Source organism: Gallus gallus, chromosome Z (assembly GCF_016699485.2).
Source record: "Gallus gallus isolate bGalGal1 chromosome Z, bGalGal1.mat.broiler.GRCg7b, whole genome shotgun sequence".
In the NCBI taxonomy this organism is placed as follows: Eukaryota; Metazoa; Chordata; class Aves; order Galliformes; family Phasianidae; genus Gallus; species Gallus gallus.
The window spans coordinates 7,308,938-7,334,155 of NC_052572.1; the positions used below are offsets into that span (position 1 = coordinate 7,308,938).

Genomic DNA, 25,218 nt, shown 5'->3' on the forward strand with positions numbered 1-25,218 from the left:
TGTCATGATAGAGTACTGTAATACAATGTCTTCCCTAAAAAGCAGACTGTTCAAAAAGAAAAAAAAAGGTTTTCCTTGCCTTGATTTCGAAGGACTGGGAAGGTATTGGATCAGTTTCTGAGCACAGCATGACCATCATGAAACCCACAGGCTGTGCAGTCAGCTGCAGATTTGTCTTTGCTGCATATGATTAACATTTTTCTCCCCTCTTGAAGAAATATCCCCACTCATCAACAGACATGACACCCCATCTCTTCTGACATTTAACAAGTGAATGCTGTCCATTCTCTTTATTTTCCTCTGTTCATTCTCCTTGCATGACACATATTGCTCCACCACGGTAGTCAGGGTGCTGCTATGAGAAGCTGGGCAGGCAGGCAGTCCAATGACTGCTCTAGGAAACTGGGATCAATCCTTAAGTGATTTGGTGAATTCAGAAGAGCATTATTTGCTACAAACCATGTTAAACAAAATCCCATCAGGAATTCATGTCGGTCTTTTTCCTGTTCCCCATGAAGACCAATCCAACACAATTTAGAGAGAGGTCCAGAGATCACGATCAGACATAAGGGAATACTGCACTAAAGGAAATGTATCCCTAAACTGAAACTTGAATGCAGGAATGCAAATCTCAGCAGATGGCTTCCTCATGCTTCAGGACTGTTAGTAATGGCACATGGACTAGCACCATGGCTGGCTTTGGGGTCTTTTCTCTGTCGGTGCATCCTTCCTTTCGACAGTCAGGTTTCTGGCTCTCAACAGTGATTCCTGAAAGTAACTCCTAGGTGCAACTCAGGATAGAAATGAAAATTTCTTCTTTCAGAAACACACTTGAATGAGTTGTGCTGAGGATCCAAGTTAGCTTTGGATGTGTTGAGCCTTCCCTACACCTGGAGGAAAAAAAAAAAAAAAAAAAAGCAGGATTTAATGGAACAATAATGATTTCTGCCAATTAAAGACCTGTTGTGGGATTTAGCTACTTACAGTCAGGTAGCAGAGAAATCTTCTGCTTTTCTCTTTTGATCTTTCACATTGCCACTGTAATTTTTCCCCGAGATATGTGTGCGCAGTATGTTCTGTCAATGTGAGAAGTGGTAATGTCACTCAGTGAGGATTTTTATGGTTCACAAAAGGTAGGATTTGTATCAAGATAGACAGATAGATGGATGTTTGGTGCCTGAACACAGCGTATTACAGAGATTGACCCAACATTTTCAACGCTAAAATCCCAAACCATAGACTGAGGAAACCTCAGAGAGAGAGATTTCAAACGGATTTTATCCCTTTTCTCTGACTCATAAAGTGCTTTAAGCCTTTAAAAGCATATCATCCCTGTTCCTTTGCCCCAAAAATTGGAGAAGATCAGAGTAAAGAGGGATCAATAGCAAATAAGTAGTCTACATTTTCTCAGATGTCAATGTAAAAGAGGTCAGGCATGGCACACCAGGCTGGAAAGAATATACAGTTTGGGGATTTTAGTGTATATTCAAATAAGGACCATTCATTTTGACAAAGGAGAAGGTGAATCCTCTTGCCCATGCAGCTGGTGAAAGGAAAGGCAATGGTGATACTCTCATCATGACAAGCCAGGCTCAGGGCTGTGCTGAGACCTGGGCTCAGGGCTGTGTGATGGGGATGTGGAGTGAAGCAGAAGCACCAGCTGATGGGATCGGTAGGGACACCACCCTGCCAAGATGCCTGCAGAGCCCGGAGCTGCCTCCTAATGAACGGGAGCGGCTGGTAACAACTGGAGGCGAGCTGTTCCCCATTTGTTTGTGCTCTGCAGAGTGGTGGGGATCCGCTCTTTATCAGAATAATTCAATTGAACAAAATGATTCATATTAGCAGCCACATCTGTCTGAGGCCAGAGCAGAACCCTGGTGTTAGTTTAATAAATGGCGTTCATTAAACTCAGTTGAAAATATAATCTGGAGAGACTGATAGGGTGAACAGAGCAAAGAATAAGCAAAAGGAGTTAGCAATTATCAGATGTCATTTGTTCTACTGGTACCACGGAATTGGGGCTTGTTTGCTGAAATCTTAATTTCATTTCACCGAGGCCGAATCCATCAGAGAAGCTTATGCTGCAGCTATGATTCCTGTTTGTCAGACCTTGGTAGGGAATAGGACATTTTTCTTTTCCCTTTTTCTACCAAACAGAGCCTCTCGCAGAGCAAGTGTACTCACTGAAGTAGTGGAGAGCCAAACAGAGGGCCCAAGAAAAGGAAAGATGGAGGGAGGCAGCCTTCCCTTGGCCTCTAAAAGGCTGCTGAGTAAAGATCCCTGTGCTGCAGTGCAGGGAGCATGTAAAGAGCCTAAGACATGCAAAAGTGGAGAGAGATGCTCCTTTGGCTCCAGGAGTGTTTTACACTGTAGAAGTGCCAGTGAAAATGACTCTACAAATGTTGAAATCTTCTTGATTTCTGGGTAAGGGAAACTTCTACCAGCTGTGAACAGGTAGGTCATCCAAGCAGGATGAGCAGTATTTCATGGAGTGCAGGGAAGGATATACAGGACCTAAGGAACAGCAGCCCACATGTGCAGAACAGAACCCTGATAGTCCTAGGCTTCCTCCTTAAGGCACAGCTCAGACCCCACTGAAAACCTGGCAAGTTCCCTGGCATTAACATTCCTGGCCATAAGTTTCTGCATGAAACACTAAATCCAAAGGGCCTGCTCTTAGGAGAGAGAGCTGCCTTTCCCATTTCGTGTTGAGCATGGAAAGCTTCTTGGGCCTGACTCACAGCAATTTATGGTCAGCGCTTGAAGATTGGCTGGACAAGCTGTTTTTTGTGAGTTGCATTCAGTTGCATTAGTTTTAACTTCTCCCCACAGGTATTCAAATGGTCTTCAGTGTGCTCCAGAGGAAGGCAAGAAAGGTTTTTAGATTTATAGACTTGCCAGGGCAGCGCTCAAGTCCCAGCCAGTCAGAAAAAATCAAAAGAAAAATGGAGGAGAAAGGAAACCTTGACCTCATAAGCTTTCAGCGTTGATTAGTTTGTTGGTGTCAGGAACCTTTTCTTGTTCGGGGCAGACTAGCTGTGAAATGATTTTTTTCCCCTTCTCTTTAATCTGTCTCCTGTATTCCCACGGGGAAGGAGGAGCCAATACCTGCCTTCTTGGAGTCTTGCTTCAGAGTAAGCAAGTGAGTGAACTTGCACACCAACAAGGGGCTGGGTTTCTTTCAGACACTCATCTCCTCAATGTGCCCTGTGGCATGAGGCTGAACACCTTCATTTTCCCTCGAAATTGTGTAAGAATTAGTTGCTGACATGAGTGGTTCCTGAGCTGGTCAGAGATTGTTCCTGCCCTGGAAAGTACAGGAGAAGGAGAGAGGGTTGCAGAGATGGGAGCTTTTTTCTGACGTTTGCCACAGACTCTGATGTTATTAGCAAATTTCGTTCACAACCATGGAAGTGGATGAGATGCACATCATCTCTCTCAACCCCACCACCATTTCTCACTTAAGGAAATCATTACCCTTTAGGCACTGGGAGGCACAAAGGTTAGGTTAACACATGCCTATCACTTGTATGAGATCAGTGATAAATCCACTGAATTCACTGTAATGCAGAAATCTTGCTCACCTGACATATCATGGGTGGCTCGTGTGAAATGAACTGTTGGGTCTCAGCTTTGTTCCTCCTAAGCACATCCATATAGCACACAGACCCCACATGCTATGCAACTTGGAAAGTGCATTTGATAGCTGAGAACTATTTGCAGCACGCTGAGATATCACACTGGCATTGGCAAGTGAAAACACTTCCAGAGTCCATTTGTGATCATCATTGAGAATTTTTCACACTGGTACTAAAAATGCAAAATAAATGGATAGATAGATAGATAGATAGATAGATAGATAGATAGATAGATAGATAGATAGACAGACAAGATAGATAGATTATAGTCCTAGAAATTAAAATTAAAATAAGTATTAATCCTTCTGTAGGTCTTTTGAGGCCCTTTTGACAAAGTTTCAGGACTGTAATATTTTTCTACATCCCAAAACAATAAGTCCAATAATATTAACATTTGGGAATGAAATTACCAGGCTTAGGTGAAAGTCTGGAGCATTGGCACCTCGCAGCAGTTTATGGTTCAGCCTCCAGCTGCAGGAAGATAAGCTGGAGGGCTTTCCAGCTCTGGCTGCTCAGTGCCTCCCACAACACCTTGCTCCTGGCAGCTGAATGGCTCGTGCAGTGGCCTCCTGATGGGTTTAAAGTCAGCTAGACCAGCAGTGACCTGCTGTTTCAGCCATGTGAGACGCACAGGTTTGTTTTGAATAAAATGAGTTGAATGAAGCGATCCCATACAAAGCTCAGTGGCAGAGCTAAAGAGGTCCAGCCCCGAGTTCAGCTCTCTGAGATGGAGGATGATAGCACTTCCAGCCAGTATTGCTACAGGCATGGGCTAACTGAGGTGACAGTGAACCAGAAAACCAAAGGTCTGAGACTAATCAAACTCTTCACTGAGTGCAAGTGGAATTTGGAGTTTATTTTCAATAATTTTTCATAGTACATTGAAGTAATCTTATGAGCCAGCTACCAAGGGAATGAAGAAGTCAGCACACTGCTTCTCAGTGCCTTCAAAGAAATTTTTCTTTATTTTTAATTCTTAGACAAAATTTTAGTTTATTTTTAAGCAATCGTAGTTTGACTGATCACCTGCATTTTCAACCAAGAAAAGCTTTGAACAAAAACGTGATCCAGATCTAAATAAGAACCATATAAATACCTCAGCTGTAGCAGTGAAATGAGTCACATACGTAAGTCACATACATCAGTCACGTACATAAGTGTTTTCAGAATCAAATTCAGAGATAATAAAATCTGCCAAGAGCTGTGAATTCTTCAGATGGAAACCACTCCAGCTACACAGAGAAATTCTTTTCCTATCTCTCTCAAATTCAGAAAGTTATCATTTCCTGAGTGAAAGTAGCCTGTTTTAGAAACATGTTATAGAATGTAGCTTCAGGAAGGTTTTTTTTTTTTTTAACAAAAAAATTAATAACATTTAATAATTAATAGAACTATGTAAGCTTATTGAGTCATCCTAGGCTTTAATCAATTTGAAATATTTGGGGCACCAATTTCCACCTTACTGCTCCTCGCTGGAGGTGCATTAGAGTTTTAGTGCAATTAAAACGAAGCAGGAAATATTTTTAGCTAATTGCACTGTGCACCTTGAAGGTAATTTGAAGCTGCAGGCAAAAAAAATAAAATATCAGAAGGAGTAATTGAGTGTTGCAAGCTGGGAGTATGTGTTCTTGGCTGCATTCTAATTCAGAGGGATACGGAGTCTAGGAGAGGTGCTAAACAGGCTTAGCAGGACATGGGTAAAGTCTCACCCCCACAGAGTAGTCCCGTTGTATGTCACAAGGAAACATGGGACATGCTGTAGGGTCCAAGTGCTATGCAAGGCTGGAGCTGCCTCTGAGTGCAGTATTTGTGGCCCTCCAGGCAGTCTTGCGTGGCCATGTGGCACAGGATGACCGCACCACTGTCCTGTGGCAGAGCAGGCAGATCCCAAGCTGGGAACTCCTGACCGAGACTTCAGCTCGAAGGAGAGCCTCCTCATCTCCCAGCCACAAACTCCCCTGGTTTCCTTCAGATAATTCCTGGAGGTGCCATCATCTGGCGGGAATAAAGGAAAGGAAGGTAGGCATTGTGTCCCTGTCTAACACTCAGCAGCAAAAATGGAAGAGTGGAGCATTCAGTTCATCAGCATTTTGATAAGCTCTTTTCAGCCTACAAAAGGGGAAAAAAGAAAAAAAAAAAAACAACCCAAAAAAACAGAACTAAGCAAAGACAGGGCACAGAGGCTCACTCACAGCTTCCCAATTAGGCTTGGTTCTCAACCATGTACATTTTTTTAATTAAACTATTGGTACAATGCTCAGGAGATAGCAAACTCCTTGAGGCCCCCTTGTAATAAAGAACCTTTCATTATGTGCAGAAAGGTAGCTTCCACACAGCTTAATTTCCTCTCCCACCTAATGTTCTCCAGCAGCAAAAGCAGGAGTGATTGCCTTGTACCAGACAGGACATGTGCTCCTCAGGGCATCGGCACTGCTGAGCTGGCCAGCAGAAGTGGAAGAGGCTACAGGCTTTGCTGGAAAAGTAACCACATAACATACATTTGACCTTTACCATCACTACCGCCCTGCTTCCCGAAACGGCCTGAGTTTATTGCACTGACCTTTGTCTGCAAAGCTGGTAAAGCACAGCTGAGAGAGGAGCAGGATGTATGGCTGTGTTTGCTTGGGCAAATAAATTCTGGACCTTGCTGAGGAGGGTGGCCAGGGCTCCATTCAGTCCTTCCCCACAGCTCCCTGCCACAACCTCAGCACAGGGCAGATCAGAGCACCTTGCATCCCACTCCATCCCATCCACCTCTGCTTTCCATTCCTCCTCATTTCCTTCAGGGTGTCCCCCTGAGGTCCCTATCATGCAGTGCCTGCCCATTCTGCTACCACTTGGGGACAAGGAGAGAAAAGGAAACAACACACAGGGAACCAGTGACATTTTCTGACCGACCAGGCTGGCTTCTCCAGGAGCCGCCGCTCCAATGCGGTGCTTTTTCATCCGCTGCTTGAGACTAATGGCTCTAGAAAAATAGATAAATCAGAGGTGACACAGCTATTGCTGCTTGACATTTTTTCATCAAACTGGCTGGGGGAGGAAGGGGTGACCAAAAAGTGACATTTTGACCAAACTGGCTGTTTCCACAGAAAATTTTCATTCTAGAAGATTAAAAAAGAAATGCCAACAGCACACACACACACACACACATACACAAAACAAAACTGTCTTGATTAAAAATGCTGGCCTTCAAAACACTAAATTTCTTAAAAAATGGACTAGTTTTCAGACTGATTAAAAAAAAAGCCAAAAATTAATCTCATCCTCTAGCCACCTCCCCCGCCCCAGTTTTGCTTTCTTTATTAACTAAAATATTTACAAGAAGGAAAGCCAAAATAATGACAATTTTCCCCTGGAAAATAATGGTCATTTTTCAACCAGCTCTGAATGTAACATGGTTAAATGAGAACAATCCTAGTAACAACACTGCACAGCAAGTAAGTCATACAGTTATTTGAAAGAAGGACATTACAATTTAAAAGCTAATTTTTATCGTCACCTTTAATTTATAAATGGGAAAAATGAGGCAGGAACATCGAGCATCTTAAATAAAAAACAACAACAGAAAACATTAGCATTTGAAATGCTGGACTCCCATCTCCCTGTTAGATCACATTAGCTTCTGTGCCTGTATACGTGTAATTGTCTCTGTTGATATATATGTATACATAGTACTTCTGTACGTATACATATGTATGATATATATGTGTTCATATTCATGGATATATAGATTCATATATGCTATCTGTCTCCTTTTTAACCTTCAGATGTTAGGACTGAAGCATCTGACAGAAACACTCTTTTTTTTCTTTCTTTTTTTTTTTTCTTCCTAAAAATAGCACCCCAAGAGCCCAGGTAAATGCGCTGATCTTTAGTATAAATGATCAGGCTTCATTTAATCCCAGCATGGAAGCAAAATCCCCTTGACCGTAGTGCCCTCCCTGCTCTAAGACATTTGAGTTCCTGATCTTGGACTTCTAATGACAGCCTTATTAGCAGTGGTTGTTGAAGGGATGTAGCCCATTTTGGAGAGCCCTGTGTCCTTCTCCCACCTGCATTGGGCAGGATTCATGCAGGGGCACGTATGGAAGAGGGTAGTGAGGAGGAGGACTGAGACAGAGGGAAGGCAGTTCCATCCAGTGCTGGGAGAAAGTTGGTGCAGAGGTATAAAACAGAACGAGAAATTGCTATAGAAACAAGAAGAAAGGCAAGGGAGAAAAACACAGGTTAGAATTTAAATAATATTGATCAGCCTCAGAGGCAATAGCTATAAAGATCTGTCACCCGTAGGAAAAATATCTCCACTGCCTAACTAGAAGTGTTCTTGGGCACAGGCTCCAACAGGCAGAAGGACAGGGTCTGGACTCCCATTTTGGATGAGTGTGCAAACAGAGACTAATGGATATTGCAAAAAGGTAAAGAAACCTACATATGGGACAAGCAATGTTCAGTCATCAGAAGGGATGTAGGTTAAGAGGTTGTCACTTTGGTGCTGGAAGAAGTGAGGGTTTTTGAGTCCCTTCAGGGAGAGGTTCCTTGCCTCTAAGACAGTGCAGAAAAAGGAATGGAGAAGATGATCCATGGAGAATTGGCTAGACAAGAGTAGGGGAAGGGACACTGTAGGAAAAATGTAGAATAGAAGGCAGTGTATTCATGGAGTGGAGGGAGGAGAGCATCAGCCTGGCAGTGCACTACAGAAGAGGCAAATTCTCTGGTCATCTGAAAACACAGAGCAATGTTGCATGTGCCATTAGTTGTATTTGCAAGCTGAGAAGATACATTTGAACCCTGACAGCAGGCAGAGAGGTATATGAACGGTCCCCACAAGCCTAACATTCCCTAGACTGCGTGTTGAATGAAACAGAGCACATGAGCTGCGTACTTTTAAAGATCATCTGCACATTCTTAGACTCTTTGGGAAAGGCCGGTCCTTCACTAGCTCCCACCAAAATATTCGGTAGCAGAAGTAGTAATCCAACTCTCATTAACAATGAGGCAGTTTGCATCTGCAAAAGACACTTCAAGAAATAATCCAGCAGTCTTGGCAATGCAGCCTAGCCTGTCTCCAGAGCCTCAGGTATATGGTTGTCAGGTTTCAGCAATGCCACAGCCCGATATGGAGCAGAAATATGTATGTATGGCTGAAAAATTAGATTTGGACGTGAGGGACATTGCTGATCTTTAGGAAGGCTTCCCTTTATGTTAAAGACTTGGAGTGTGACTATCTCCATCAAAGCTAGGCACTCAGGGTCTTCATTATAATCAAGACAGACCCCTTTTGTCTGTAGTTTACAGTCTGATCAGAGGGATCCTTCAGGATGTGTGAACTAGTGGGCTGCAAATCCTGCTTCTCCCCACTAAACCCACCCAGATTCCCTTTCTCAGATGGAGATTATTGTGACTCAAAGCCTAATTAGGGCTTTAAGTCATTATCTCCATTCAGCGTTCAAAGAAGATGGTTTCCAGCTCCACTTAGAGGCTTCAAACAAGAAGCTGTTTTGGAGGAATATTGGCATTTACCTGCTGCATTTGACTATGGTTTGCTCAGCACAGCACGTTCTTGGTCAATGTCACTTGAAGCAAAGATATTTTTCCTAATCTGTCCTTGTGTGCAGACCCCTGGTGGTCAGGAAGTATGCTTCCTCTTTGTTTCCCTGGCACCACTTCTGAGCTAGGGTATATATACTTGTCTTGATAACATTAACGCTTTTACTCACAAATTTACTTCAGCAGTACCCAAGGTTTATACCTCTCCCCAGAAAAGTGAATTGCTTTCCTTAAACAGATGACTTTGGCTGGTGTCCATCCTGTCTAACACAGATGCCTAACTTGCCTCTCAATTCCAGGCCTCTGATGAAGTAGTCCTCATCAGATAGGTATCTGACTCCTCTGCCTAGTCAACCAAGAAAGGCATGTACCTATGGAGTTCTCCAGAGGAAAAGTCTGCCTGAGTTTAGGACCCAAAAAAGAGGACTGCGCACTTGATAGTCTATTTCATTTGTCAATTGACGTAAAAACATTACTGCTTACTAGAAAGCTAACTCAAGCTCAGGTACTTCATCTGTGTGGGCAGAATATCTCCCTAGAGATGTCCAAAAGGATCTCTTCCTCTCTGCTGACTAAGGAGGTGCTATAGACCTATACTTCAGAAAGACAGCTTCATTTGGTGCTTGAAATATAGACCAGATTTAGGCAGACAGGATGACCATGTTTGACTTTCATTTGAAAGCATGTTTTCTGTTTTGTTTTGTTCTTTTAGCCTCAGCAAGTTCTAATCCTTCATCTATACATATGTGTGTGTATGTGTGTGTGTGCACATCACATCCCCACTGTCTGAAGGTGTGTGTGGAGGATGGGCAGAGGGATGGTAGTACTGCTCCAAAGCCAACGGCAGACCAACTTAGTCCTTCTTGCTCTAGCCATAAGGGAAAATGTTTTTCCCAGTCAAGGTTATGTCCAAGAGTGTCTCCTCATCCTGAGGGTTGCCTTGAGCAAAGGCAAGGTGGTGTCTATGGTCATAGGCACATAGATGTACTGACCACAGTGTGGCCACCTCTGATCCTGTGACTGGTGTCTGTAGCCAAAAATGCCCCCATGGGTAGGAGGGATGGTAGAGGCTGATTTGCTTCTGTAAGCACAGTCTAGATCTGTGCTGTTCACACTGCTTATTTCTTGAGTGTCCAGAGACATAAGTGACAACATCCCTGTCCTGGGCCATCTTCAAAACGGACAGTTTTCTGCCTTTTGGCTTGAAAAATGACTGTAGAATCAAATCTTGCATCTGTCCTTGGGGGAAACAGTCTATTCCCTTCACCCCAACCCCAGGAAGCTTAGGCTGACACTTCCAGCTCATGCAGCTGCAGAGTTCTGGGACCAGGCCATTGAGAAGGAGACACCTCCAACCAAGAAGCAGCCAACTGTGGACAAGGTGTGAAGCTGAAGCCAGTGCTCAGTTCAGGGGCTTAGTTCACCATCTCATCAGTTGAGCATAATGGCGCTAGCCAGAAAGCATATTTCAGCTCAGAAAAAAATGCAGTCAAATAATAATAATAATAAAGACAAAGAATGAATTTTCTCTAGCCAGCATGCATGACTTCAGGATGAGATCTGCCAACAATATTCTTGTGACACCCAAACACAAGGTGAAGTTTCAGTTGCATACAGTGACTGTTTAGAAATAGGCTGGGAGGAAAGATGTTTGCCTTGCCAAGGGGGTAGAAATGCAGTACCTGAGAACAGGGTGCAGACCTGCCGGCTAAGAGAAGTGTATCATTATGTGCAGTGATTTTTTGTGTTTACTGAGGCAAAACTACCTGGGCCAATACAGGGACATTTCCTTGGTAGGAAAGAAACAGTGTTTCTGGAGATTGCAGCAACCAACCCCAGGCAGTTTCTGTTTTCTTTTTCTTTTTTTTTTTTCTTTCTTTTTCTTTTTTTTTTCTTTTTTTTCTTTTTTTTCTTTCTCTTCTCTTCTCTTCTCTTCTCTTCTCTTCTCTTCTCTTCTCTTCTCTTCTCTTCTCTTCTCTTCTCTTCTCTTCTCTTCTCTTCTCTTCTCTTCTCTTCTCTTCTCTTCTCTTCTCTTCTCTTCTCTTCTCTTCTCTTCTCTTCTCTTCTCTTCTCTTCTCTTCTCTTCTCTCCTCTCCTCTCCTCTCCTCTCCTCTCCTCTCCTCTCCTCTCCTCTCCTCTCCTCTCCTCTCCTCTCCTCTCCTCTCCTCTCCCCTCCTCTCCCCTTCTCTCCCCTCCCCTCCTCTCCCCTCCTCTCCCCTCCTCTCCTCTCCCCTCCTCTCCTCTCCCCTCCTCTCCTCTCCCCTCCTCTCCTCTCCCCTCCTCTCCTCTCCCCTCCTCTCCTCTCCTCTCCTCTCCTCTCCTCTCCTCTCCTCTCCTCTCCTCTCCTCTCCTCTCCTCTCCTCTCCTCTCCTCTCCTCTCCTCTCCTCTCCTCTCCTCTCCTCTTTCCTGTTCTCTGCTTCACTTTTTTCCATTGTTTTTTAATCAGGCCAAAGCCAAACACCAAAGCAGTAAGTTTCCTTCTTTTAATGATGCTGATTTAGGGACCATTGTGTCCTCTGAGTCCTTCTACAAGTTTGCTTCTCACGCCATACCAGCATTGCTGTATCCAGATCCTGCTGTCCTGAGATCCACTAAGTAGTCATGCAACAACCACTAGTACTTGCTTTTCTTTTTTCTTTTTTCTTTTTTTTTCTTTTATTCTTTTTTATTATTATTATTTGTTTTAATTCTCAGTAGCCAAAGCAGCTCTTGGTCTATTACTCCCCCATGACTTTAAACTTTCTGGGATGTAATTGCATCAGAGCAGTGCCAGCTCCGGAGTCTATCCAAGGAAATGGCACAGCTCCCAGCGGACTTTGGCTAGCTGTCCCACGACGCCCCGGAGTCTGGGGGTGGTGCGGGAGAGGCTGGTGCTAACGAAAGCATTCTGGTTGGCAGCGAATGTATTTATTTTCCAGACTTTGCAAACCGATCTGTGTCTGCGCTCATTCATTCAGTGCATGCTCTCCTCAACAGCCGCTGCACAGCGTTCTGTTACTGTTCACTGTTGACTGTGTGTCTACATTTAAGTGTGTGTTTTACGTGTGTGTCTCTGGCTAGGCCTCCTCCATCCTTTTCTTTTTCCTTTCTTTCTTTTCTTCCTCCTTTCTTTAATTCCATTTGGTTTGTTTGCTTTGCTTTCCTTCTTGTTTTGTTTTTATATAGTTTAACGGCAAGTATTTCCATTAGAGCTTTTTGACTGATGCTGTGTTTGTAACTTTTTTTTATTATTATTTTTATATATATCTTCTTTCCTTACCTTTCCCTTTTTCCACACTATATATAAATATATATATATAAAAAAAATCTTTTCTTCTTTTGTCATTCAATCAAATTCCAACAAAACCAACCAAGAGCCAGTCAAATCCACCACAGTCTCGCGCTGAGCTAGGAAAAAAGTTCACGTAATGACATGAAAGTGGAGAATACAGTCCCCCAGGCCGTAAGTTCAAATCAACTCGAAGTTGAAAGTGTGACATGATGGCGTCATGTAACAAGCTAAGAATTGGTTGCATGACATGCCGTCAAGTTTCGTGCAGGTGCCGTGATTGAAGCATTTTTCTTGGATGTTGTATCAGTTGATGATTGGCCAGTCATGATCACATGTGCCTTTTTTGACTTTGTGCTGCCACAATTTTTTGCTGTGCTCATTTTCGTTTTGTTTTTGGTGCTTGCAGTGGTTTCTTTATTTGTCGTTTGATTTCTCGTCAGCGTTTTATGCTTCTCTAGATGTCACATAGAAGGAAAAAAAAAAGATGGATTCCTAATTCTTTAGAAAAAAAATGGGATTGTTATAACTTTACAGATAATTTGGAAAAAAAAAAAAAAGAGAGAGAGAAAAAAAATGTGTGGTTAATATTTTTGCACTGAAAATCTTGTGATTTTATTTTTTTTCCGGAGAATTGGGGGCCTTTTTCAATTGACACTTTTTTACCCCTTAGGATATTTCAAATCACTCTCCAAAATTTTAAAAACAAATGATAAAAATAAAATGAAAAGCAAAATGATAGTAACAGTAGTTTGAAAACTATAGCAATCCAAATATATATATATATACTAACCCCAAGAAAAGCCTCATTGTATGTCTTTTCAAGAATTCCTAATTCTAAGGTTCTGTATTACAGCAACTCCAGCCAAAATTAATTGCTTGGGGGAGGGAGGGATTGTTTTGAATGGGGAAAAAAAAAATAACCAAAAACATCCAGATCAAAACGCAAAATGCATCTTTTTGTTTACAACTGAAAAAGGGTCCTTGACGAGTGTTTTTTATTTTTTTATTCTATTATTATTTTTGGTGTTGTAATTGTTTAGACTGCTGTGTACGGTTTGCTGTTTGTTGAACCAACAGTGTGAAAACCTGCCAGCATGGATTGATATTCCGCATGACACTTTTCCACCAGAGTGGACCTTTTGCAGTTTCTAAGTTTCTTGATGTAATAAATCACCAAGTGTATAAGAAGAACCTGCTTGCTAGAAAGAGATAAGAGCTAATCCTTAATGATTAAGCATCCTACTTAAATGTCAAGCCTAGTCGGATCATGATTACATTTTTTTTAAATAACTTTTTTTTATTTAAGAAATGTTAGCTTTACATTCCACCTCCCCCCCCCCCCCCCACCAAAAAAAAAGTTTATTCCAACAGTCTTTTTTTTTTTTATTTAACCTCCTATAAATTACCTGTTCAAAGTCCCACATTCTGACATTCACAAAAGATGTAGATGTTATTGGCAGCTATTTCTCCACAGAACGCTCACACACTGTCATAGACAGCATCCCATTAAAATGTAGAAGATTCTTTCTCAATGCCTTTCACACTACAAAAGCCCACCAAGCAAGATTGTGATCTGGCATTGTAAAGTGGCACTTAAAAAAAATTAAAATGTAGTTATCTGTACATACATAGTGATACAGATTTAAATAGACATCTCTCACTATTATTTTGATCTGTGATTATTATTGCCATTAGGAATAATTGTATTTTTCTCTATCATGATCGTGACTACCTTGCTCACTTTGGGTTTGATCCAGTTCTCACTGAAGTCAAGGGGAATTTTTCTGTTGACAAGAGTGGGAGCAGAATCAGAGCCAATGACTCAAAAAGCAAACCACTAAAGCAGAAACCCCATCCTGTCCCAATTGAAGGGAGAAGAAAACACCCATTACTTTCAACAGGAGCAGGATTGGGCCCAAAAGAACAAACTTGTTTTTAATTTTGTTTTCATTTTTAGGTCTCTTTCCCCTGTCCCAAATATCCCCCTCCCTTCCTACTTCCCCCTTCCCTTTTTGATTTAATTTGCAATGATCTTCTTCATTTTTTAGGGCAGCAGCTGAATGGGCCACAATTAGAAAAACAAAACAAAAACAAAACAAAACAAAACAAAAACACAAAAAAGTCTATCTATATTAAAAAAAAAACAAAAAAAAACGGGAACTGTTGGATTACACCTTTGACATATCAGCAAATATCAATCAAGCTGAAGACTTCAGACTTATTCTCTCTTTGATTGTTTAGACTGTAACATTTCTTCAAGAAAAGTATCACATCTGCTGACTTCGAAGGACATGCGCTTGAAAACAAACAAACAAACACATAAGTAAAATCAGAACAGGAACAAGATCAACCAGGATTTCTGAAGAAACACTGATATCACCACAGCGGCTTTTCTTCAAACAGGAGATGCAAACCTGGATACTGACAAAGGAGTGCCTGTTTGCCACCAAGGATGCGGTTACCATGCACGACCCATGGTAACAGTCACTGAGCATCTTTATCTGTCATTCCTTAGCTATATAGGGACCAAAGGACAAAACTTTTTACCGCAGACTTGTAGCTGTATGTAAAATATGGAAGTTCTTTCCTTTTCTCTGAGCTGTTCCTAAAACAGTTTTTGAGAGCGATTATAAGAAATATATAAAAATTAAAAAAAAATGCTTAAATGCTTTTAAAATGGCAAGATAATAGTTCTTTGATACTTTGGGAGGTTCTTTGGTTATACATTAATTAGAGTCTATGAAGCTTTCATATGGTTTTCTGTATAATACGTAAGGATTGCGCTGTTAAAGGCAGGTTAGATGGATATCTATGGAAAGCAAAAAAAAAATACATAAATAAATACACTAAAAAGCATAGAAGAGAAAGGAAAGGAAAGATGGTTGATATTAAAATGGAAAACAAAAAAAGAAAAGGTTTGTAAATGCTTCTAACTCTCCCCATTTAAAATCCTAATAGTTGTACAGAATTTAAAAAAGAAAGTTTAAAATACCTATATAATAGAAAAAAAATTAGACAACATAAAAAAAATAAAAAAACAAAAAAGCAAAAAAAAAATAATACTACATAGAAGTTAGCGTTAATGCTAAAAACAAAGATGTTGTAGAACTGTAATTTTTGTAGAGTTTAGATTGAGCATAAATTCCTACTCTGCCAATTGCTGTTGGATGCTGTTATTTATTAAGGAGACAAAGGAGATAAATGGCTATTATGGCAGCTTTTTTAACTGCAAGCATTCCAGCTATTAACAAAATAAACAGAATAAAACTCGACTCTGTAGACAATGCAAATGGGAAACAAAACAGCTGTCTTTTTATCAGACGTTAGTTCTAACTTGAACAACGAAACACAGCTAAACGCTTCATGTCTTCATGATCTGCTGTCCGCGAAATTCCCATCATCCTATGCTTCAGTAGCTTCCATATTTGCTCTAGAAACCTTCAGGGCAAGTGATTAGCCTAGAAACCTTAAACTTAAAAAAAAAAAAAAAAAAAAATTATAAAAAATAAAAAAATAAAAAAAAAACCTAAGTATAAAACCTAAGTATAAGACAAACATTAAGCAAACAATCTCTTTGAAGAACTTCTGAAACTGTTTACAAGGAATTTTGAGAAACGGGGATGTTTAAAAAAAAAAAAAATAGATGCTGGCTCTGTTTTTCTGTAAATAAATTTGCATATTTTGTAGGACTTTTAATTGTAATGATAGAGAAAAACAAGGAAAACTATTTAATGAAAGCACGATATTTATCTTTGGTAAATGACTTTAGAGCAGTTAAAAAATAAGACATTGCTTTAAAAAATCTGACTCAGAAAAAAACAATGAATTATTTAAGAACACATATATTTTAAAGTATATCATATTTATTATAATTTATTTTCACAGTCTTAAAACTTGATTTCCATCATTCTCACACTTGTTTGCATTGACTGAGCAGTGTGATAATTGTTTCTGATTCTTTGGTTTAACTCTGCTTTAATGTTCTTGTTTGTTTTTCTTAGTATTTTTTATCTTGCTCTCAAGCTCCTTTTTTCCTTTTTCTTTCATTTTTTCCTTTTTTTTTTCCTTTTTTTAATTTTATTTTTTTAATTTTTAATTCCCTAATGGGCCTGATCTTCCCGTCCTTACTCCAGCAGAACTCCCGCTGGGATGTGTTGGGTATTTTGCCCGAGCAAGGACAGCCAGACTGAGCCCACAGCTAGGAAGTACAGATGTGTAACGCAGCTGCAGTTCCATACAACTGCTCTTTCACTCTCAATTCCCTAAAACTCCTTGTAATCTTCTGTAATTATTGAATGACGCTTTCCAGCTTAGCCCTAAATAAAGCACAGTTTAAAAAAAATACCATGTTCTTTGCTTCTTGATGGCTTTCCTTAATGTGTTTGCTTTGAGAACGAAATGAATCTATTTCAACTCTTTCATTAATATACATTGTTTGAGAATCAGAACAAATCCCTTTGTTATATAAAACATATCTCATTGGATTGAATTAATGACACTGTTTCATTTAATGTCTGCTTGATATTCCACTGTGGTTTACCTTAAACCTAGTAGGTTAGAAGATCAAATAATGGTACATACAAATTAGAGTCACTGTAGCTCCTGTTTGAAGCCTGTTGTTTGAATTCACGCTCATAGTTTTTTCATGCTGATAAGTATAGAGGCCAGAGCCTGGGACATTGCTCCTTTTGCTGCTTTGGGACAATCCTGTGAAATTCAGCAGTCTCCAGAGATGAGGTTCAATTTCTTCCTGAGCATCCCTCACATCTCATCCTTTGAATGATGGTTTTTCCTTCACCCTCTAAATGGCTGTACCGGGTCAGCTGAGCTGAGGACAGGGCTGAAATCAGGATCTTTGTGTTTCAGTCCCAATACTTGCAGCCACCTCTGCTTTTGGACAAGTTACACCAGCTAAATCCATCTCTAAATAGGACTAATGGTGCTTGTCCATAATATGAACTCCACAGATGGAAGGAGTTCTATTAGTAGAAACTCCTATTATTACTATTATGAGTTACTAATGTCTGTTCAGGGCTATAGAAATAAATGAAATGTAAATCAGGTGATGAATACTGTGAGGGAATATGGTCAGTATTTTTTTTTTTCATCTGAAAGAAAGGGTAAATGCAGAGGAGCACATTCATCAGTCTCATCTCTGCTTACAGCACAGAAGATGCTCAGAAGAGGATAAAGGTGAGGGAATCAGCCTCAAACATCACTGAGCTAGAAAATGAGGATTAGGACTCCAGTTTCTGCCCCAAAGCCAGTTCAGCATCCTACCCCAAGCTGTACAGACATGGGAGACAAACAGAGGCTCATCCTCTGATATCAGCCAGTTTTGAGTGTTAGATCACCCAAAGCCCTTCAAAAGAGAGGGAAAAAAATACAGATAGGGAAGAGGCATATTAAGAGTGGTGCTGAAAGCTGTTGCCCAATTCCCTCTCTATTTCTCAGGCTGCCCTCCTAGCTCTTTCCTGTGGCCCCCAAGTTTTCCAATTTCCAATTCCTCCTTTCCGATACTACATCAGTGTAGTGGGTTTGGACATCCTGCATGTCACAGTGCACGTGAAAGGTGTACCTGCAAGGGCATGGCTGTGTGGCCTAAGTAAGATGAGATATGTTCCCAGGGCATCCAGATGGGGACATTCCTGGCTACTACAATATAGCTGGGGCTGATAGTTGCATATTGTGAGATGAGATTTCAGAACCTTTTCTCAGGTACTTGCAATATGCTGTAGGTACAATATCGAGTGCTGGGGAGCAATCGCAAGGGGAGGCCAGAAAAGACTATTAAATCTGCCTGGGTAGCCCTGGTCAGTACTTGACTCCTGAAAATTCTAGGCTCCATAGAGACACCATACAGGTTACTGAATTGGGGGACCTGGCTATGAAGACCAGAAGAGACAACCATTGGAACAGTAGGGACCTTGCATTCTCCTCACTTTTTTTTCCAGCACATCCCCAAGTATTTAAGTGGGAAAATCTCCATGCCCATTCCCCCCAAAAAAACAGAAATACTGCAACGCTGTCCATCCTCTGGAGGTTCATTTAACACTGGTGTATAAGGAGACAGAAGTACTGCTGTGATCATATTGCTACCTGAACAATGTGGTGTTTACTTGCTGAGCTCAGCTCTCAGGGTATCTTGAAAACACAGACTGAAATAGGATGGGCTGAAGCAGAAATGCAGATTTGGCCTTGTGGTTGATTAAATACCCTTCTCTGGGCTGTTCACGCATACCCACCCTGTTTTAAGCTTTAACTGTTTGCTATATGGAGACCTTCTTTCACACTGCCATTAAGGTGCTGTATAATCAATAAAGCTTTGCAGCATGGGTTGGTTTCAGCATGGGGCTGTGCTGTTGGGACTGGCATGTGTGAAGCCCTGAAAAATGAAGAGAAAGGCAAAGACAACCTGAAAGCCTGCAGCTGCCTGCCCACATGCACCAATATATAGCAGACCAGGAACACTATTGCAGAACCTCGAAAGCCACTGGGTGCTTGATGCTGTCTCCTCCCTCTTATTTGTAGCTGTTAAATCACATTACACGAAACTAAAGGTTTATTAAAGTAAAGCATGCACCCTTCACCATGGTGCTCCTTGGAGCTCATCCCTGTGAACAGCTGGGGCCAACCTTTGGTACGAGCCATGGTTTGCAGTCACTATTTCTGGAGTCCCATGGAGACGCCTCAACCACAAATCATGCTTCTGTGTCTCTAAGACAACAGAAAATCCCTTCTTCAAGACAGTTTTCCAAATCTGCATTTCCCAACATAATCACACACAAGAGGAAACCTTTCCTTCCCCCACCACCACCCCATTCCCACTCTCAGCAGCTATCCATTAAATCACTTAAAATACAGAGCTTTCCTGCAGTCCATTTGTCTACATGACATCATGACACTGTTTGGAAATGTCCTTGTGAAGCAAGATGAGGACTTTTCCACTTTGAATTTTTCAGTTTCCAGCAGCACATTTCCCCTTGTTGCAAATACACCAGGACAGTGACTACTGCGAATCATGCCAAACATTCCTGTTTATGGTCCCAGGAAGCCACTCACACTTCACAGGGCTTTTGCAAGTGGAGAAACACATATCACTGGGTGCCTCAGTGAGATGTACAAGCTTGTGTACAGCATTTCTTAGAGAAAGAGGCTGCTGATGTTGTTGCCTATGAAGGTCCCTTGGTAATTTCCATTTGAGAGTACCTGGCTCATCCTATCACTTCAGAGCCGATGGAACATGAGGTCATGGTCTCCAAATGCCTTTTGGACTGTCACTGGTGCCCTACTTACTGAAGAAAACAGATATTAATTCAGATTTTAGTCCCACGACTTCCCTCTAAATACAGTAAGCACTCTCAATACAGCAAACAAATCCAAAATAAATCTTTGGAAGGTGCCAAATCAGAGCCCTTGTGCTCCATTTACTGGGTGAATGAGGTCACTCTGGTATCTCTTTGCACACTTAAAGTCACCACTGGTGCTGTACAAGCTTTTCTTAGTGCTCACTCAACCTTGAACATCCCTACACTGCTTCTGAAGAATCCATATAGCCCTATCACTGATTAAAAAAAAAAAAAAAAAAAAAAAAAAAAAAAAAGGTCTTGGTGGCAAGAAACACCTGGCTGCCGAATGTCTTCTCTCCATGGCATTCAGAAGCCACCCTGAATTCTGGGTCTTGATCGGGTAAGTTTTGAACTTGTCATGGATTATCTCCAGCTGAGCACAGACTGGAGAAGGATACGTGCATACGTGCTTACATACAGGTAAATGTGCCATTACAGAGCACTGGACACCTAGCTAGGATAAAGGAACACAGACTGCTTGCACCTTACCCTGCTGCTTGGGGTGTGCTCCTGGGAAGCATGTATTGCTGGGTTACAGTCATTGCTTTCAGCTCCTCAAAACAAGAGCCCCAACCACGCACCTCTTCATGTGGTCAGTGGGTGGGCTGACTGTCCCAGTGGGAGCCACAGCTTGATATCCCAAAAATGGTGCTCTCCTCCTCAGCTCTGCAGAGGCCCTCAGCTTCTCCTCACTTTTAGAAGCATGCCGGATCATTTGCTTTGCTTTCTCCACACACTGCACAGAGGTTTTCAGCTGCTTAATTTATGTTGCAAAGCCTACCAGACAGCAAAGCACCCACAAATTAGGCGTCCTGACTGTAATGACTCCTTTGCAGGTCCTTTCTCCAGAGGGTAAGGGAGATGATTCCACTTCAGTGAACTACAGAGCAGGCTCCAGAAGTAGAGTGGCTGTCAGCAGGCACACCATACACCGATCCTCCTACCTACTCCTACAAGAAAAGATTACCTTCTTTCAGCTAGAACAAAGAGCAATTAAGTGAGACAATGGGCCTAGCTGTGTTGGTGAACCATCTGTCATCAAGTGTTAGACATTAGCAATATCTTTTTTAAGCCAAGCTAGTTGGAGCCCCCAGCCTCTGTTACAATAGCATGTAAGCAGAGATGAAAAGCGTCAGCCTAATTTTTCCTCAGTTTAACTCCTTCCACTTGGTCTGCTCTGCTACTGATGCTCCCTACAGCAACCCGAGAGCACACTGGAGCACATGCATCTCACACAATAGGTATCCAGCAAACACTTTGTGTCACGTTTCATGTGAGTGCTCTGCTCTGGGGAGCAGCCTGCCCTGGTTCCAGGGCAGGCAGCCAGGAGACCGATGACAAAGAAAGAGATGTTTGACCCTGGACCCAACACTCACAACCTCAAGGGACATCCAGAACACCTATACTGCCCAAATACCAAAGACAAGTAGAGGTGAGATTCTGTGTATATCTCTGCTGGTTGATTAGCAGCAAGTTCAGAATATGAGCAGGAGCAGGATGCTGGGATTAGACTGAGGCAAATGTCATCGTGAGAAGAGCAGGCTAGCCCTGTGTGTGAGACCAGCTGCCACCCCCTGTACCCAATGTGAGCACAGCAATCAGTGGGTGAAGGCCAAACCTCTGCTCTGATACTGAGGTTGCACACAGCTGCCCAAGCCAAAACAGGGCAAAGAACCAGAGAGCTGCCTGGCTCTGCAGATTAAGCTTTGCAGTTTAAGTGGGAGTTGTCCTATATCTGGCTTATTTATGCCCTTTCGGCTTGCAGCCCAAAAGTCTGATCTTAAAGCTTTACTAAGTAAATATTTTCTCTGCTTGACTACCAAGCTTTTGCAGTGCTGGGAGAGAGTTGCATTTGGGTGAAATACTGTACATTTAAGGTGTTTTATTTTCCTAGAGGTAGGGAATCCACGTAAAGCAACACACTTGCCTGAAAGACTTACAGTCCAGATCCAGTTTAATCAGAGACTGGGGAATTTTTCCTTCCGTGAAGAGGCTGATATCACCAAATGCCCAATTTTAGGAAGGACTCTCATCTATCAGATTTAAACGAGCACTCCTTCCCCATTAACCGGGAACAGTGAAGAAATGTGGGCAGGGCTCTGTGCAACTGGGGACGAATCTTTTTTGACCAGACCTTGCTTTGCCTCTGTTCTGGATCATTAGCAATAGCTACTTGCCACCATGTTGGTCAGTAAGACATCTTCCGACAAACCTAAATCAGAGGGGTCTGTGTCACTGCTCATTAGCCCTGCCAGTGCTTTGTTGCCAAAAAAAAAAAAAAAAAAAAAAAAAAAAAAAAAGAAAAAAAAAAGAAAAAAGAAAGAAAGAAAATGATAGAAATCTTACTTCTCAATCCTTAGTTCTCTAAGACGTGAGCTTGTAGATGCACATTGTATGCTCAGCAGGTGATAGACGGATGGTCATAGCTGAGCTCTACGTCTGGCCGAATGAGAAAACACTAAAAGGGACATTGGTGAGGATGAGAACCACTAGATCTCAGCTGTAAGGCTGTAACCAAGAGAAGCTGAGTGCAGTGAGATGTTAAACAGCTTAGCCATGGTTTGTACTGACCGCTTGAAAGAGCCCAGCAGAGTGCACACATGCTCAGGCTCTGTATATACAAACTGGGGGGAAGAACCGCAGATACTGTATCCCTCTTTCCTGAGCCAACAGACTTGGAGTGTATCAAGTCACAAATGAACATGGGCAAAGAGACCACAGGTTTGCAGGAAGCAGGTTTCAGAGCTGTCAGTCTAGCTCCTCTCTGTCCAGAAATGTTACTTCAAAGACGAATACAAATATAGATCAGTTCAGTAAGGCATAACTGGAAGACAAGTGGAAGGGACAGTTATTGGTCATTCTCACCTGGCAGGAAGGGAAATTATATGGAACAGGGACTTTGAGAACTTTAGCCATTTGACTGCTTGACTAAACTGTACAAAGTGACTGATGTGAAGACTAAGTAGATTTGACAATGGCAAGGATAATTGTGCGTGCAAAATAGATAACTGAGCTCTTCTATGACCTGCCTTGGTCACTGTGAAGTTACACAATTTTCATGGTAACCAGAAATGCAAATGAAGACAGCATTTCTGCTCCTCAGACATTTTCAGTGGCTGGACATTAGTCAAGCTCCTCCCATGCTTTTGCAAGTATGGTTGTTTTAAGCATTCGGTAACGGTCTCTTTCCAGGGGAAAAAAATAAAATTTAAAAAAAAAAAAAAAAGGAAAAATAAAGAAAAAGAAAAGCTGATGGGAACAATATAACTGCTTTCAACAAGCCCCTTACAAAAACCAACAAGAATCAGTCATTTCTTCCCAATGTAAAGGTTCTTTTTAGTCCCAAATAAAGGTATTTTAGTGAGTCAGAGAAGCCGGCACATCCTGTCCCAACATACCCATCTTTTACCCAAGAAAAACAGTGCTTGATGTGACACACTGTAGTAGACAAACAGCCGTGCTCTGCTTCTGTGTGAAATACCCTTTAGCCCCTTACTTTATCAGGCCTAAAGTTGTTCTTTAGGCAATAAGATCAACAGAAACCTCTGCATTTTTCTTCAAACAGTTAAATTATTTATGAGCTTTGAAAATAATCCCACTTTGTCTTCTAACCCTAGTTTTGCATATATACATGTCTTTCTCCATGTCGACCCCTGTGAATTCTTCAGCTAAAATATGCATTCATTAGAAAAACATTTCAGGGTATTTTTTTCTCTCCTCTTTATCTACTTGCTTGAATATGTTGTAAACTTGATTAATGTTGCCTTCTAATCTCTTTTTTTCTAGAGAGAACACCTGGAGCTCTTTTAACCTGCCTCAAATAAAAAATAAAACCGAAAAGCCAAACAACCCAAGTTGCAATGTCACACCTTCACACCCCTTTCCTTTCCCTGGTCATCCAATGCTCCTCTTCCAAGAGACTGGACACTGGGTAAAACCTATGGCAATGGACCTATAGAACTATGGGTTTCTTCTAAAGCCCCCTTCCCTATGCTCCCAGTAGCCTGCTTAGTTTTTAGCCTCTCTCTGTCTAGAATAGTTTGGGGAGATTTATGACAGCAATTCTTCTGGTTCCTTTCACAATGTGTTTTCCACTATTCTCATCTATCGCTCTGCCAACATGCATCATTTATTTAATACCAGTCAGTAGCCACATTAAACTTTTTTTTTCTTTTTCTTTTTTTTTTCTGAGGACATTTCCTCCAGTACCTGGGGAAATTGTGTAGGTAAATAAAGTCTGAGCCAACACTCTTGGACCAGCCTTTTCTGCCTCCACCCAAAGCTTTCCATGGGCATCAATCATCCTTGAACTAGGATTCTTCTCATTTTAATTACACTAATATTGCCATAATTTCATTCTCGTTAACAGCAATTGAGTTTCAGTCTCTGCAGATGGTGGAGTTGGACATTTACCAAGCCACATGCCATCTTGACAGGAGTGTATGGACCACTGCTTAGCCTATGGCAGTGTTACTCATCACCACTTCTGGGTTGCATCACTTCACTTTACCCATTTTTGAAATGGCATGTGACTTTGCCTCATGTTGGTTTTGAGACTTACAAAAGAGACTTTTAAAAATATACGGGACTCCATTTTTCATCTACCTCATTCTTGATGAAGTTCTCTGACCTCTTTGACAACATCAAGTCAAGGCTATAGAAAAAATGTATTATCTATTGCTGTGGGTGCGCGTAGACCTATGAGTATGTTACTACTATAGATATCCTCTAAACTTCCTGAACAGAGCAGGTATAGAACCAAAATCACAGCAGTGATGGGAAGGGAGCTCTGTGCTTTCTGGTTCAGTCTTCTGCTAAAAGCAGATCTGTTTGTGGCCATGTTGCTTGTTATTCTCATGAAATAAAGCTATAAAAGGATATATAGGTAGACTTGTACAACTATAATTGTACCTGCATTGTGAAACAGGCACCCAGTGCAACTCTTCACTGTTGCCCAACCTAGCAGATATACTAGGATTTACTTCATCTCCCTTCTGGACTGGGTTTCTTTTCAAGGAAAATTGGTTTGGGCTGGGTGGGTGGTGAGCTTGAAAATATTTACCCTAACTGCTAGGGTGTACAGAGGGACAAGGACCCCTATGCACTCTGTGGGTAAATGCCCTGCCCCATGTAGTAGTTCCCAGTTCCATCCAGTGGAGAACTGGTTTCTCATATGCACACCAATAGCTTGTCACTGGCTGCCCTCATCAGGCCTAGTCCAGCCTCACTGCCTGCAGTGTGAAGGCAGGAGACGATGCATGCACAGCCTGAGATTAGAGCCCATCTATAAGCGGAGAAGGGTGACCTGAGGAATTGATGCATCCCCCTGGCTGATACGCCAAGGAACCTCCAGTTTAGACCTGGCTAGATGTCAAAAATTGGTACAGCATAGACCAAAGTGCAGCA

The 25,218-nt window shown here is 41.7% G+C and overlaps 1 protein-coding gene across 14 annotated transcripts in view; it reads left to right on the forward strand.

Moving 5' to 3' along the window:
- The window catches only part of CELF4 (CUGBP Elav-like family member 4), a 725,820-nt gene extending 701,153 nt beyond the window's left edge, over window positions 1-24,667 (forward strand). For 9 of the 14 annotated variants that reach the window (XM_004937077.5, XM_003642925.6, XM_015277429.4 and 6 more), the window contains exon 13: window positions 14,512-15,523. The gene's annotated coding sequence lies outside the window, so the exon portion shown is untranslated. Of the gene's footprint in view, window positions 1-12,546; window positions 12,635-14,511; window positions 15,524-23,598 lie in introns of those variants that run through there. The other 5 variants (XM_015277427.4, XM_025144828.3, XM_040655931.2 and 2 more) reach the window with 3 other exon arrangements.
- Window positions 24,668-25,218: the final 551 nt, after the last annotated feature.